We start from the raw sequence: 17,222 nt of genomic DNA on the forward strand, positions 1-17,222 counted from the left end.
CACTGCGGCTTCATCGCAGGACCAGGCATTGTTTAACATCGACGCTGTTGTAGCTGGCAGTAATGCGGGACACGTAGCCCGTTAAAATTACCACCAAAATGCCGAGCGCTAGTGATAGCGTGACTCGCGTTGACTGGCATGCGTGCCCAGCATGCACAGTACCCTTAGCAAAAAAAAAAAATCTGGAGAAACCACCGAGGAGCTCCTCGGATTGCCTAGCAGCCGGCGAGTATGCCTCGTTCACGTACCCGACCCCGCTGCGGCCCAGCTGTCGTCAAGGGCTACGGAGAATGTAATCTTTGGCATGAGCAACACGACGATATAGATGCATCTGACAATGACTACTACTAGCACAGTGCAAAGCGACGACAGACCATGTAAATTAACAATTTCAAACGGGTAAAACGCGGGATGACGTGTCCTTCACTGCTCACGTAGAAAGAAATCCTGGCGCTTAATTATGATTCAACCCTTACGTGACTTAGTGCAACCTTCGCTAGTTCTTGGGCGCTCCTTCCACGCCTGCAACACCTCATTCTTCCTGTCGTCTTTAGTGCGTGCTTGTTTATAATTACTTATCCCCTGCGATGGAAGGGGCGGGAATGGTGGAGCTGCCACTGTCCCTCTCGCGCATGTGGCACGTCAGCGCTCCAAAAAAAAGTTTTTTAGGAAAGCGCAACGGGCAGCTCCGGCCACTTTCGTCCCACTCGAGCGATCCAGGTGCATCACGCTTGGAAGGGGGGGGGGGGGCGAGAGCTAAGATTGTTTACTGCAAATCTGCAGGTAGGCTCGCGGCAGAACGACCAGCTCCATGGCTCTGAGATCTTTCGGTTCGTCGCCGTGAACCGCGATGCTTTCAAGACTACTCCCCCGTCGCCCTGAGCGTAAGCGAGCTGTGGCAGTAGCCGTCTCGTCTTTGTCGAGATTTTTTGTGGTTGTCGGGCTACAGTATTCAGACCAGCCATGCCTAAGGCAAGTGTCTGGCATGTTCGTTACTAGTCCGCTACCCGCAAAGGACACGTCCGAGAGTCAGTGGGTTTGATGTATTTGGTCGTAGGGCACTTTGTAGTCCTCTTTTTTGTGTTGTTTTTTCTTCTGTACGTATCAACGTGCGTTAGCTGCCTCGCTCACATGTGTTACCTCTTTTTATCGCGTGCCGTGTGAACTGCCTGCGTGCCCCAGCGCCTATATTCACGTACGAAGTTTTTGTCAGTACTGTCCGCACTGCTTTTGCGTTTTATGCTCTCATGTTAAACGCCTTAATCTAAAGCAACTTCTTTACACTTGCGCACGAACGGGCCGACCGGCGCTGCTAAATAATAACTACACACAAAACTTTTTAACACCCTTTAAGGTGCTAAAAGGGTGCACTCCACATTTTGCACCCTTTTCGCACCTTTTAGGGACCAAAACATTGCTCCGGCACCCCATCATGGGGGTGCCACAAATTAAGGGGTGTAAATCTTAACATTTTGACACCCTTTAGGTGGTAGAAGGGTGTACTGAATATTTTGCACCCTTTTGCACCTTTCAAGCGCCTAAATATTGCTCGGGCACCCCACCTCGAGGGTGCCAAAATTCAGGGTTGTAATCAACAGTTTCAAAGGGTGCTACGACCGTTAAAGGGGTGCTAAAAAGTATTTCTTATCGATTGGGGTGTTACCACGGCACCCTATCGTTAGGGTGCCTAACAGAACGGTGTGGAAATGCAAGCATGCAAAATTGCACAAAAACAGGCTGAATGTTTAAACCGCACATTGCACTATTTCACCTCCCGTTGAGAGGTTTAAATATGAACTCTCCACATAAACCAGGGGAAATGCTCTAACATGGCTGTTCGTAAATTGAACAAAACGTGCTGAATGTTTAAATTCCACTCTGCACTAATCTACTTCTTCGAGTGTATCACAAGGTTCGTTTCGATGTCAGGGTGTACGGGAAGGGAAGGCTACAAAATGCTTCTTGTAGTCACATAAATAAAACTTTTACGCGAGGCATCGGTGTCCTCAACGAAATCGAATTTACCTAAGAATTTGTTCCCGTATTATTATGCCCCGGGCAAAAAGTCCAACAAGACTTTCTTGTTGGGCTCACAGCACGCCTGTGGGGCCAATACGAAGTTCTGTCGGCACTCTATCATTCCAATAGCCAAGTCTTCCAACAGGGAGTTTAACCTTGATGGCGTTTGTGGGGCCAATAAGAAGCTCTGTCGGCACTCTATCGTCCCAACAGCGTAGTCTTCCAACAGGGAGTTTAACCGTGATGGCGTTTACCGGCTCGCCAACACGATCAGTGAACGCCAACAGACGCCTTGTTCGTAATCAGCGGCGGGAGCGCGCCATCAGACAGAACCGACAGACGCCCTGAAGGTGGTTTTTAGGGCCTAAACAGTAGCGTCTATGTTTGGCATAGACGCTATACGTCAACGTTTCTGTTCTGAATTTTATAACAGTCAGACGGACGATAACATAACGATGTGAAGATATCCTTTGGCTCATACCACGGCAAGCACAATCGTTTGTGGCTGCAGCCTCGGTTGCTCTTCGTCCACAACCAACTGAATTGGCTGTACAGCTTTCTTCGAGGGCGTGTATGCAGGGGTTCTATCTTCCTTTTTTGCGCAGGCCGACGGGGGCGGTCGTGTAAAATCATTTTTGCTCGTCGCTGCCGTTCTGCCTACCTGTTTGCTGTACCTATTACGTTGCCGCCACCGCATGCTTCGGTCGCTTTCTAATAATCCGCACTTGTTACAAACTCAGAGGTTTTCGCACTCTTAGCAGTCGTTTTACACGACGGGTTTGATGCGCCTGACATGCCAGGAGTGACATCGCTTGTAGTATTAGCGCGACGTTGCTTGTCTGCAAGACGGTGCCGGACAAACAAGCGTTATCAACGCCATAATTCTAACGGCACATTCTATTTATTTCGTGGCTACCGTGGCTTGCGCAGAAAAGGTCGGGTTGACTGCGATAGCTTTTCTTGAGTCAAATAAGGAAGCTTTGGCTCAATCGCTTGGAGCGCTAGCAATGCGGCCTCGTCTCCAAGACCGGTGCGTGCAAAACAAGAGTTCGGACAGCCAGAATTTCGAAAATGTAGCATAAACTAGACCATCGCCTCCTTTAGCTGGAATAATTTTTTCTATGATCGATAATTTATAGCTCCGGCTGTGGTCGGTGGCTATGGGGCGGACGTATCTCGATCCAACTGTGTGACCGTCCCTTTGAGCAATTAACCGCTCGACCACTTTAAGAATTCGTATCCGAAACACACCGAGACTAGTAACGACAGGCACCGAACTGAATCAATCGTAATAGCAGAAGATATGGTTGCAATTAGTTCTTCGGCAATATTCGTCTTCTACGTAAAGAATTAACACGCTACTTAAAACCAAAGCTGTTCTTTTTCACGTTTTTTCGCCTCACAACACAATTATGCTAACAAAAATTGCACCAGCGAATTCCTAGCTTGAGCATTATCGTCTGCAGTAGGTACGCGATCGCAATTAGATAATCGACAGTGTTCGCATTTTGCGCAAAGAAGAAAGACGCTGCTTAAAAACCAAGCCTGTTTTATTTGAACTTGTTCCACCCCACCACGAAATTATGTCCTGATGGGTTGCACCGGCAAATTTAATACGTGCCGAAGTGTGAGCGTAATGCCCGCGGATATCGTCTACTCGGTCTGCTCCCGGCGAAGCCCGCGGCAGCGGCGCGCCCCCGCTCTCGGCTGTGGCCGAGGCGGGTTGTTTAGAGCGGCTGCCGCGACAGGCGCTGGCCACCGACAGTAGTGGAAAGAGAGATTGGGAGAGGGACGGACAGGAGGTTTTCGCTTCACGTTCCAGGAATCTAGTTAAAGGAGGCGATGACTAGACACAAGCGACAATATTCGGTCACAACTTACGTAAGTATACAGTTGTTTTAGGCGCCCCAAACTCCGCCCGCCGAGATAGCCGAGTGTAAAGGCGACCGTTCACTGTTTTGTAGGTCAATGGTTCGATTCCTCGTTGAATCGGGGTTTTTTTTTAGGTAAGGGTTTTATTAGCTCTTTTTTTTACAACCAGGGTAAGCGCCTGTTTCTTGCTTTCTATCACTTCGACATTTCCCGCCCTCTTCCTAAACCCAAAGTAGCTCGTTTTCTCGCACCTTCTCTCTTGAGAAGCCCGCCGTGAAAACAAAACCAAAACAAACGTCAAAACCTCTTTACAATATCAGTATAAATGTCAATTGCTTTATGTGTATTCAATTTTGGTGTTTAAAAACCTTATATTTAAGTTATAAACACATTTCAGACTTTGAAAGCAGAAAGATAATTACCAACATTACAGTACTAACACAATTTTCGTCAAACATAGAGGTGCTGCATTTGAAGTCTGGCAACTATCTCTCACTTTTTGTGTGTTTTTTTATGTTGTTTTGTGCCGAGTGGTTGCTGGCGTAATTTGATCGGTTTTATCTATTTCAAGCTTAAATCATAGTTATAAAAGCTTTGTGGGTGATGTCTACGCTTCCAACCTACGCGTGTGTTGAACATGGGGACCGCGGAAGAACGATCATCGCCGGATAAAATACTGCTCGTCAAAAGTGGATGACATTGCATCAGAACAAAGCGTGTTCGTGTGTCCGCGAGATGAAGACGACAGTGAAGGAGAATTGTACGTTGGAAACATCGTTTTTGCTCGGGCAAGTACGTATTTTTTTATTATTCTGTATTTGGTTGGAACGAGTTCTGGTGTTTATGGGTCAGTAATTCTCTAGACCCCCATCTCATTTGCTCTAAGAGCCTACGTGAGTTAGTATACTTGTGTGGCGCCGAGTCCACCGTTTCCGCAGAAGTCAGCAATAATTTACGCTGAAGCTAGACCTTGGCTACGATGCTCGCGCTGTGGTACACGGCTGCTAATAATTTCACATCACGCGAGGCTCTTTAACACCGGGGCGTTTGTTTATGTGTCTCTCAAACAGTGCCTTAGCGATTGCAGATCGCAGTCGCAATTTCGCGTGAGTGGCACAACGCTGTGATTAGTCCTGCCTCGTGAATATCCGTGGTATACAAAGAAATAACATGACCAGGAGGTTCCCTGGAAGTGCATGTGAAAAAGCGTACACTTGATACCCTGGCTGGCATCTCGTAGGTGTTGTGAAATCTACCCCCCCCCCCCAACATGAATTCCGTGCTGTGCGCTTCGCAGCTATCGCGCTCGCGAGACCGGCGACCGCACGCCTCGCGGTCTTCGGGCCGCGAGGCGTAGCAGGCAAGAGATGAGGGCGCAGAAAAGCAGGCAAGAGATGAGGACGTAGGAGGTGCAGTTAAAAAGATGAGAATTTACAAAGTGCAAGGTGGAGAAAATAGTATGCAAGGGCCGGAAACGGTGCGAGAGTTCGCGCCGCGTTAAACAGATGAGAATTTACAAAGTGCAAGGGGGATAAAATAGTGTGCAAGGGCAGGAAACGGTGAGAGAGTTCGGGCCGCGCGCCAGCGAGCGAGTACGGCAATTTACATTGCCGAGCTTCACGAGTCCGGCACGAATATGACGACGCCCTTCTGAAAGTTCATAGAGGTATAGAATTCACATACGTGCAAATTGAAGGTGAAATGCGCGCATGTGGCCTCGCAGGGAGTTAGCACAGTCTCGGGGTAGGGGGGGGGGAGATTTCACAACGCCTACGAGGAGCCTGCCGATCCCGTCAGAGTAGCTCTCGGGATTTCTGGGGCTTGATATCCGAGGCACATGTATTGTTTAAATTAGTGCAGAAAATTGATCGAATTCGCAAGTTTTCATTTTCGCAAAACCGCAGGCCATACACAAACTAACAAGAAAGCTGTAGGCACTCACTCAACTCGATTTATATTGGAGAATTGAATGTGCAGATACAAGTCAGACATTGAAATGGAGGAGCCTCAACTATCACACACCAGTTCCGATTGAAAGCAAGGGATACAGATGAGCTGCTAGCATGCGTTCCATGCAAATTAGCTCAGCAGTGAGCTTTGCATATATCATGCATACCCCCACTCACAGTACCTGCGGGTCTAATAAATACATTCTTACTGTGACCTAAATTTCACTTGGGGTGTTCCGGGAATGTTCTTATTAGTGCCTTGGAGGTTACTGTCTTTAAACGATTAAAAATCTACTTGATGTAAGCATTCGTGCTTTGTGTGTGCTCTTCTTGTATTTCAACAAGTGTCAACACACTCACAGATTATGCACCTGCAGGTGCTGCTGCTGGCTGTCCTGGGTCAGCTGCCTTCCAGTCCAGTTTCAAAGGCTTTGTCAGGGCCTCCCTTGACCAACCGACACTGCACCTGCTGTACCCAAGTACTGCCTGGCCTTCCGTTGGTGCTCCGTACGCTTTGCCGCCAGGAATGGTCATTCATCCATCATCTGGCCGCTTGGACCACCCGTTCAGAAGTCAGCGCATTTGCTCGACACATCGGTCCGGGCACTGCTGCTGTATCGGTGCACCCATCATTATGTACTTTCAGGTTAGTTATTGCATGTTGTGGAACCTGCCATGATGTATACCTGTTAGCAGTGCTGTGGCCTCTGATTATTTGAAACATTTTCATAAAGCAGTGCTGTGCGCTTGGAGCGTGTCACTGCTTAGCAGAGATATTGAAGAGAATCGGGGCCGATGACTACAGGGCAAGAAGAGAAATTGAACTGACTGAAGCAAGTATTCGTATGTAATCAAGCCAAGCAAACATTTAGGATCTTTCGATATGGTTTTGAACTTGCAATACAAACTGGCCTACTTCAGATCATACTGGTATTATTCATACTATACCGAAAAGTACATCCTGCTGTCTGTAGAATTCTGACAGCGCTTTTTTTGCAGTCTCTCATGACAGGCGCTATTCTCAATGGTTGGAAGATAGTCGAGGTAGCACCAATCTTTAAATCAGGAGACGGTACTTCACCATTAAATTTCCCTAACAAGCACCATATGCAAGGTCGGGAAACATTTCATCCACTCCCAGGTCGCTAATTATTTATAAAATCACAATATCACATTCGAGTATCACCACGGTTTTCACAAGGGTTACTTGAGAAACACAACTTTCAGGTTTTGTTCACGATTTACATTGATCCATTGACGCAGGCTTACAAACTGCGGTAGTTTTTTTCGATTTTTCTAAAGCATTTAATCGCATTGCACACCACAGACTACTTCTCAAACTTCACCCTAATGTCCTCACTTGAGCGAAAGATTTTCATTCTTCTCAAATGCAGTTTACTTCTAATAACTATATACTTCTTTTGCTCGCGCCACTTTGTTGTCCCCCCAGGCAGGTTGTTTGCTCCTATCTTCCATGTTGCATATCCTCCCATGTAGGTCTATTTGCAGATGATGTTGTAATTTATCACACAATTTCTTTAAACTACTACCGTCAATGATTTCAATATGATCTTAACACAATTAACTCCTGCTGCTGCAAATGGCTAATGTCGCTTATCTCTAAAACGAAGTCCATGACTTTAACGGTGGCAAGTCTCGAATTGTAAATACTTACTTCATTAACAACAGCCTGATTACCTCTTGAGACAAAGGTGTTTTGGTAGGCCGGTAGAGGAGGGGGGATTGCATGGTGGATTTCAAAAGGTAGATCGATTGGAAAAATGAGACGTGTGATTAATATTTTCATTTGCACTCCAAAACTCGCTTTATTTCATATGTTCAACCCACTGCAGTGGCTAGGGTGGTGTGCTGTGGAGGCGAATGTCGGTTAGATACCGCTTGGTGTGGCCGCTTTTCAGATGGAGGCAACACGTAAAGACGCCCGTGTTTTGAGATTTTGGTGCGCACAAAAATACCCAGGTGTTCAAAATTAATGCGAAGCCTTCCTCTACAGTGCTCCCCATATCCCAAGTGTCGCTGTGGCGTGTTAAACCACCGTTTTTTTTCATGTTTTTGGTATATTACCAGCTGCTGTAGCAGGTGCAACATAAAGGTGAAATTATACATAATGTTTCCAAGAGCTAAATATAAAGGCCATATTGAAGTGCGTTTATGGGTCTATCTCATAGCAGTAGTGAAAGGTTATATACTCTGGTGCAGGTTAAGAACGGCAATGGTTCATGTGGTGTAGTCCAGTGTTTGACGGAATGCCGTGTAGGCAGGTAAAAGCATTATTGCAGTCATGAAACGTAGGTCACTGACCAAGTCAAGAAAGCCATTTAACGGTTTGGTGCTTGTTCACGGTGAGCATGTGTCTTAGAAAACGAAGCTATATATTGGGCATTACGCGGAGCAATGAGTTTGCATAGATATGGTGCAGTTTGCCATCCATTATGTTGATAATGTTGGGCGTCGTCTGAACGATGAGGGACTCGAGCAGTAATCGAGAAGATAGATTGTACTCAGTTGTCAGTAATTTTGTCTTGTTCCAGTCGACCACTTGTCCCGTCCTCTCACGGTGCTCTGCCAGTGGACTTGTTTTTGCATGGCCCTTGTTCACTTCGTTCCAGTGCTGCGTTAATCTTCTGTGAAGATTGCCCGGTTCGCCAATGTACACTGATTTGCATTCAGCGCATGGAATCTAATAAAGAATACTCGGAAGCTTGGAGCGTGAGAGGGGGTCTTTCACGCTGATCAGAACGCAGCTTGCTAGTGGGCAAATGCACGATGTATGCACTGCGTTTCTTGAAAATGTGTGCGAGTTTCACCGATGTGTGGGACGTAGGTAATTGCTGCACGTTTTGATGCAGTCCTTGTGGCTGCCTAAAGCATTATATTCAGAAAGAAGCGAAGAGGGCGACTAGCAGGAATCCGCATTTACATTAGCAGGCAGAAGCGTCCACAAGGCCTGTGTCAAAACGTGCTGCAATTCTCGTCCTACACATAAATCAAGCTTTTGCACGCATTTTGAAGAAACACAGTGTGCACATCGTGCACGAGCCCACTAGCAAGCTATGTTCTGACATTGTCAGCGTGAAAGACCCCCTCTCACGCTTCAAGCTTCCAGGTGTTTATGTTTTGAACGCAAAAAGTGCCATTTAAAGGTGACACCTCCTTCCTTGCTGATTTCTGATGCCTGATTGTTCAGTTTGTGGGGATAAGTTTAGCAGATTGCTCACGTCTAACCTGTATTTGTGCTTGAGCAGTCAAAGGCTGATGTTAGCAGTGAAGTAGGTGAAAATTGTAGTTTGATTGTGGTTGTGTGCAGATTACCTACATTGTGTTAATTCGTAGAAAAGCAAAATTGAGCTAACCCTGCTAACTGTTCCGCATTGCAGCTTATTATTATGCGAACGTTAAGGAGTTCAGCTGCTTGTTAAAGGTGAAATAAACAGTGGTACAAAAAGAAGAGCATCTACTAAACAGAAGTATCTTCACAATCGCAGGATGCCAGCGGTCCGCCTACCAACTTGTGTCCTGCATCGTTTCTGCTGGCTGGAGCAGCTCATGGAGCATTTTCCAGCTTCTCAATGTTTGTGGTCAAGCGCTCCTCCAAGTGAAAGATGCCACAGAGGGATCTTTTGTTTTAATGCCACAATTTCACGTGCTCAGCAGCAAATTTACTCGTAATGCTTTTTAAATATTCATCACCCAAGAGGGCATGTTACCTACGTCTTCGGTGGAATGTGTCTGCACTCAGGTTGTGACAGAAACAAGTGGACCATGTCGTGAGAGTCATTGAGGCCTTGTTAGTTGTGCATGCTTCTGAAATGACATTTTCATTCGGCTGAATACTTTCCAAATATTACGATTTGTGAACAACTTATGGTAAAAGTCATGATTAGTTGTACTACAGTGCAGGAAGGAAATGCCAACATACGTTTTAAGCGCCTCTGATATCGTTTGATCGTTGGCTGGTGAGCAATAAAACAAAACTGAAATTTTAAAAGTAAAATCAAATATTCGTTGTCACCAGTGCATGACCATAGTAAAAGCTATCTAGTCACCAAATTTAGCATTACACACGAAATGCCAAGAAAAATAGGGAAACAAACAAACAGCTCGCTACAATAAACCAATTCGTAAAATTTCTCAATGTCTATAAAGTGATGATTCAGGCGGGTTAGTGAAGATGTCAGTGGGTTTAGACACCCAACTTGCAGGGTAGCACATGAGCTCTCAATATTAACATGTTTTAGTGAAGACCATCTTCCTTCATTAGGCGGCTTTGCACATGGATGCCAGTGTGATAAATGTAGTCCTGAATTTTTGTTATGATCAATGTTTGTATGGGAACCATATATTTTTATATGATGTCGCCGTGTATTTCTGAAACTGTATCTAGTCACTAATTCCAATTTGTTGGTGTCAGGTTTTTTCAACTAATTCGTAGCTTTTTTAACAATTATGGTATATTTTGTGTGCCTAAAGGAATGCCTCATTGCATGTTTAGCCTATGTAGTGTTGAAAGCGGACATTTTGCTTCAAAGTTGAATGTCGGGCTAGCAACAAGGTACTTCGCGTGCTGCTCACTTTCATTCATGCCATTATTTTTATAACATAATTTAAAATTAAAAGCCAACCAATTTGCTGTTTTAATTTTGTCACCTACTTTATACTTTCTTTTTTTTCAACTTTCTGTAAGTATTTGACTATCCATATTTTTATGATACCAAGGCGTTGGACTGGGCTAGCTGGTACTTGTTTGAACGGATGAAAAACCATAGGAAAACCTAGGACACAGAAGAGAACGACGGGACAAACTTGTGCCATCATTCCGTTTTAACTGTTTCCTGTGTTTACCACTGGTTTTTTATGCATTCAAACATTTTTTATGAGTTTGTTGAACAGTGATTAGTTTAGGTGCCCAAACAACTTTTGGCTGCGAAGGCTCCCTGTAGCATTTATATAAGTGCTCTCTGCTCTTTTTTTGAGCCAAAACTCCATCACCAGTCTTCATGAGGTGGTCTTTTGTAGAAATGAAGTTGAAATAAATATTTGTTTGCATTGCTTTACATGTTTTGAAAGAATTTCTTGGTTATTCTTGTTTCTTTCAACCCTGCTTCAGAATCCTGCTTAAGGCATTTCCTCTGTTATTTTTTTTTTTGAACCAGGAAGGGTGCTCATCCTCGGTTCTTGATGAAGCAGCAGTATCCATACTTCACACGTGAGCTCTGAACACACAGTAATTATGGTATGAAACATTCTACCAGTATAAGCTTGCTTTGTAGACGTCATTGTAGATGTCAAAGCTCTTGACAGTGTAGTCCAATGTCTGGTGTAACGGGCAGTGTCTACATATTGTAAAAATTTATTTTGTGGCTATAATGTTTGAGATTATTTTAAAATGCACGTCAACTACTATTTAGAATCGCTGTCTAAATTGGCAGCCATTTTCCTGGTGGATACAGAAAGTGAAAAAGCGCTTGTGTAGAGATTTCAGTGCACCTTAAATGTCCCAAATTTGCTAAAGCTAATCCAAAGCCGTCCTTGTGGTGCACTTCATATCCCATGTACAGTTTTGCGTAAAAACAGTTAAAAATTTATGATCAATTTAAACTTATTTTAATGTTTTTAAATGCAAATATTCTCAGTTTAAGCTGCCATATTTAGAGTAAAATATTTTGTAACAATTATATAGCTACCAAAGGTTTACAGTAAAGCTTTTTGCTTTTGGTTATGCACCTTCTTATCAAAAGAAAAATGTTGTTAAGAAAGGCAGAAGAAACCCAAATATGGAAATGAGCAAACCCTAAAGCTGCAGATAGACTGAATGTTTTGTAGAGAATCTTTTGCTGATTTCAGTTCTAGTCAACTCTCAAAAAAGTCACTCGACGTAGAATGCTTGCCGTGAGGCACCTCGTTATACTTGCCAAAACTAATGGGCCCTGGCTGTTGGCTTTTCATTTGCAACAGTGACAAACGACCCCACATCCACCGGCAGGGACATAATGCAAGGCACCATGTACAAGCTAGCCTCATGATAAAATAATGTTTTAGGAACAATGACATTAGATTTCAACCATGGGCTTCACCAGGGAACTTGTATGCATTGTCCTGTGATGTTTGCAGTTCTTGTTATTGCTATGTGGGGTCATTTAGTCTAAATGTATGCTTATAAAACTCGATATACCACCAAACCTTGCAAGTGCTGTACCATACGAATATTTTTTCGTAAAGCGAAAAGAATAATGCAAAAGAAAATAAATGGCTTGGGTACCCAACTTTTATGAGTAGATTATGAGCCGCAGTACGGAGGGAACAATATTACGAGCCGCAGTACGGAGGAAACTATAAACTTTGCATTTGGTCTTCCTCCATCTTGAACTTTCCTGCTCAGCTCAAGAATAAGGCACTAAACATTGCAGGTAGCTACCGTGATTGGAGGTTTGATGCAATATTGAGAAGCCAAGGGTTCTAAGGTTCAAGGAAGTTTTGTGTAGTTGAAGTGTTGCACACCTAATTGCTTTCACTGCATAGCATAGTTATGCTGTGCAGTGAAGCTCGAACGATGTGTACTGCAGTTCGGCAAAGTGAACATATAATTGGTTTTTTACGAAGTTTGGGATATTCAACTACCTCTAAAGTTATAACTCTGTACTGAGATGCGGCTCCTGACTCTTTAAATTGATGTTTTAACAATCGGTGACAGAAGTTCAAGGAAATTATCAGCTGACGTTGAGCTTCAATAGAATGTCTCACAGAACCGAGCTTGGAAAGCACGAATGTTTCATACCATAATCGTGTGTCTTATTGTGCAATATGTGGTCTCACACCTGCTGCACCATTTGTGAACCGAGGATGACGCACCCTTTTTGTACTCCTTTAGGTGGGTGCTTTTGCAGAAGATGCTCCTACAGATTGGGGTGCTAAGTAGCACCCTAGGACACTTTTAGGCCAAAAAGGGTGTTATAAGCCACCCGTCTTCTGGGGTAACGAAAGGGTGCTCCTGCGGCGACAGAATCCAAGCACCCTAAAGGGTGTAAAATAATCAGTTTTTAGGGTGCTCCTGCGGCGACAAGCTGAAGCACCCTTTTGGGCGTAAAAATTTTTAGTTTGTATCGTCCCACGTCTCCCTCTAATTTTCCGCAGTGTGCATGTGAAACCAGATCAGTCAGCAATCCAAGCAAAACTTTCATTCCTTTTGTTCGTTCATCCAGAACACATTCCGTTTCCAAAGTGTTTTCGACTCATTTTCCGGGCCAGGAATGCCCTCAGCATTTCCAGACTGTTATAATAAAAAGACATTCAATGGAGTTGCAAAAATTGTAAAGGCCCGTCTGTGGGCACGGGAACAGTATCAAACATATTACTACTTTTTATCCCATAAGGATAATTGGTTTGGCATGCGCAGCAGAAAAACGGGTGTTGTTGATCAACGGAGTACGCACTGGGCCCACGCTCACTGAAGTTTTCACAGTAGAGCGTGCTATATAGGTCGTTAGCGGGGAGCCATGAGGATGCTGTTGGGCCTGGCCATGCGTAAACTGAATAGGCTATTAGACGACTATCCACCAGGACCATACAGTCGGATTAGAAACGTTCTTGGCAAAGCAGGGGACAGGTACATATGAGGGAGGGGGATCTGCAGGAAACGACCGGGTTTATGGGTAGATATAGAGATCTGCCCATAGCTGCCGTCTACATTGGGAGCCAGCACACCGAGAAATTGCTCGGTAGGAGGGGTGTGCTCCGTTTGGTTTATCTAAATTGAATCCCTAACCTCGCCAGCTTTAGTTTACCCGCAGTGTGGCCTGAGAATGTCTGTACTAAATGTAGCCATCCTACCAATCAATACCGAGTGTACCAATATATACCTATATATTACCGGTCAGCAACTACAATATCCCGGTCCGTCAGGACCGGGTTATCAGCTTTGTACGTCAGCGCGCACGAGTCGACTAACTCAATGTGGCATTAGCCTTTTACTGCCTGCTTCACTAGCATAATAATTTTCCAGCAAAGCTATTAGGCTTGACCTTCATCCGTTTGCGTGAGCAAAAGAACTACCGAGGAAAGAAGCCCCCCCCCCCCCCCGGCAGGATGCGCGCGGCCCTACCTTCGCGCTATGGCTTTAGCAAAAATTACCACGGGCCAGGCATTTTCCAGGCTGCCAGGTGGGCTAGCACCACGTAAGAAGCTCCCGCCTTCGTTGTCATCTTCGGGGCGGCGACGCCGTGGCGCGCCGGAGGCAACAGGTGTCCTCGTCCTCTCCATGCCCCCTGTAGAGCCGGCGGTCGGTGTATGCCCAAAAGACGCTTTTACGGGGTTGAGCTTCGGAATTCTGGAGCGGTGTCGTTCAGACGGGAATGTCTGGGTGGGCTGGAGGGGGGGGGGGGAGCGAAGTAAGAAGGCTTGACAGGTGCACTTATAGAGAGTTAGGCAGCACAGCATGCGGGCCTGTCTGGAGTTGTATTTCTCAAAATCTGAGCCACTCCTCTCCAAACGAACCTCTCAGACTTTTCCTGACATCAAAATTTACGTGAAAGAACATCTGATTCCAGAGGTGCCCACCCTGAAGCATTGGCATAGTCGGTCCAATCTGAACAGGCTGTCCCATCTCCCGGCCTATTCACCATTGTGTATGCGTGCGCCCTCTCCAGAGGAACAAGCACCACAGGTAAAACAAAGGTAAAAGGAAACAACGGGCACAGGTGCTCATCAAGAAATTCTCCATAAAACTTGAGAGAGAGCGAGAGAGAGTTATTGAGAGAGAGAAAGAGAGAAAGTGTTTATTGACATGAAGAAGACGTCCGCCTAAGAAACTGATCTTGGGCCTGCTATTTCCCACAACGGCGAGGGTAGTGATGACAAAAAAAGGCAGGAACAAATAGAGAAGGCATGAGAAATGACAGTGAAATAAACGATATCTACATGTAGTAAGACAAATAAACGTCTCACATACAACGGGGCGCTAAACAAGGTTATCACAGCCCACTTTTCAGGACATGATTATCTGCCATATAAAAAAAATATTTAATTTATTTATTTTTAATTATTTATGTATTTATTTTTTATTTATTTTAAGGAATTTTAGCCGTATTACACGATGTCTTTCGGTAGGTGAAGGTTCATTCGCAAGTTCTAAGAGTTTAGTTTTAGAGGTGCGTCCAAGGCTGTTAAAGGTTAATGGCTTTTTTCTGCACGTTTAGTTATGTTAGTTTTATTTAAGGGGTAACGAACAATAACGTCCTGTTGTAACATTGGGCGAATTATAGTTTTGTACGCTAGAGTCCCCGCCGTGGAATTAGAATGTTCAAAGCTCTTCATCATCATCATCACCAGCCTGTCTACGCCCACTGCAGGGCAAAGGCCTCTCCCATTATTCTCCAATTACCTCGGTCCTGTGCCAACTGTGACCAATTTATCCCCGCAAACTTCTTGATCTCATCTGCCCATCTAACTTTCTGCCGCCCCCTGCAGCGCTTGCCTTCTCTAGGGATCCACTCTGTTACCCTTAATGACCAGCGGTTATCTTGCCTTCGCATTACATGCCCTGCCCAAGTCCATTTCTTCTTCTTAATTTCTACTAATATGTCTTTAACACCAGTTTGCTCCCTGACCCACTCCGCTCTCTTCTTGTCCCTTAATGTTACACCTATCATTTTCCGCTCCATTGCCCGCTGAGTCGTTCTCAATTTAAGTTGAACCCTCTTAGTGAGCCTCCAAGTTTCTGCCCCGTAGGTGAGTACCGGTAAGATGCAGCTGTCATACACTTTCTTCTTCAACGACAATGGTAGGCTGCTATTCATTATCTGATAATGTCTGCCATATGCACCCCACCCCATTCTGATCCTTCTAATTATCTCTGCCTCATGGTTGGGATCTGGGGTCACAACTTGGCCTAAGTATATATATACGCTTACCACTTCCACTGCCTCGCCATCTATCTCAAACTGCTGTGCTGTCCCGAGGTTATTAATCATTACTTTAGTTTTCTGCATATTAATTTTCAGGCCCACGGTTCTACTCTGTTCGCCCAGTGCGGAAAGCATGCTTTGCAATTCGTCCCCCGAGTTACTTAGCAAGGCAACGTCATCAGCAAATCGGAGGTTACTGAGGTATTCTCCATTAACCCTTACTCCCACCTGTTCCCAATCCAACGTTCTGAATACTTCTTGTAAGCATGCTGTGAATAACATTGGAGAGATTGTGTCTCCTTGTCTGACACCCTTCCTTATAGGTATTTTACTGGTCTCCTTATGGAGGATGATGGTAGCTGTAGACCCATTATAGATATCCTCTAGTATTCTTACATAATGCTCATCTACCCCCTGGTTCCGTAATGCCTGAATGACTGCTAGGGTTTCGACCGAGTCAAATGCTTTCTCATAATCTATGAAGGCTATATATAGGGGTTGAGTATACTCAGCGCACTTCTCTATCACCTGATTGATCGTGTGAATATGGTCCATTGTTGAATAACCTTTACGGAACCCTGCTTGTTCTTTAGGTTGACTGAAATCTAAGGTTGCAGAGATTCGGTTAGCGATTACCTTGGTAAATACCTTGTAGACGACTGACAGTAAGCTGATCGGCCTGTAGTTTTTCAAGTCCTTCATGTCGCCTTTCTTATGGATTAGGATGATGTTCGCGTTCTTCCAAGATTCCGGTACCATTGCGGTCATTAGGCATTGCGTATACAGGTTTGCCAGTTTTTCAAGTACAATTTCTCCGCCATCCTTCAAGAGGTCTGCTGTTATCTGATCCTCACCAGGTGCTTTGCCCCCTTTCATTTCTTTCAAAGCCTTCCTTACTTCTTCGGTCGTTACTGGTGGGATGTCTATCTCCTCTGAACTACTGTCTCGTTCGGCATTATCCTGTATGTCCCGGCTACTGTACAGATCCCTATAGAACTCCTCGGCCACTGTGACTATTTTATCCCTATTTGTGATGACATTGCCTTGCTTATCCTTAAGTGCATACATCTGATTTTTCCCCACGCCAAGACGTCTCTTTACTGCTTTCAGGCTACCTCCGTTCTTTACAGCGTATTCGATCCTCTCCATATTATACTTCCGTATGTCAGCTGTCTTGCGCTTATTGATTAACTTCGAGAGCTCTGCTAGTACTATTCTGTCAGCTGCGGTAGAGATTCTCATGGTTTGCCGTTTCCTGATTAGATCTTTCGTCTCCTGTGAAAGTTTACCAGTATGCTCTCTAGCCATAGTGCCCCCGACTTCTACTGCACACTCCGTGAGAATGCGTGTAAGGTTGTCGCTGGCTTCTTGTGTCGTAAGCTCGGCTTCCTCGTTAAGGGCGGAATATCGGTTCTGCAGCGCGATCCTGAATTCTTCTACTTTACGTCTTACTGTTTGCTCA

Source organism: Haemaphysalis longicornis, unplaced genomic scaffold, assembly GCF_048455015.1.
Source record: "Haemaphysalis longicornis isolate Haplotype H1 unplaced genomic scaffold, Haemaphysalis longicornis Haplotype H1 scaffold_2, whole genome shotgun sequence".
NCBI lineage: Eukaryota > Metazoa > Arthropoda > Arachnida > Ixodida > Ixodidae > Haemaphysalis > Haemaphysalis longicornis.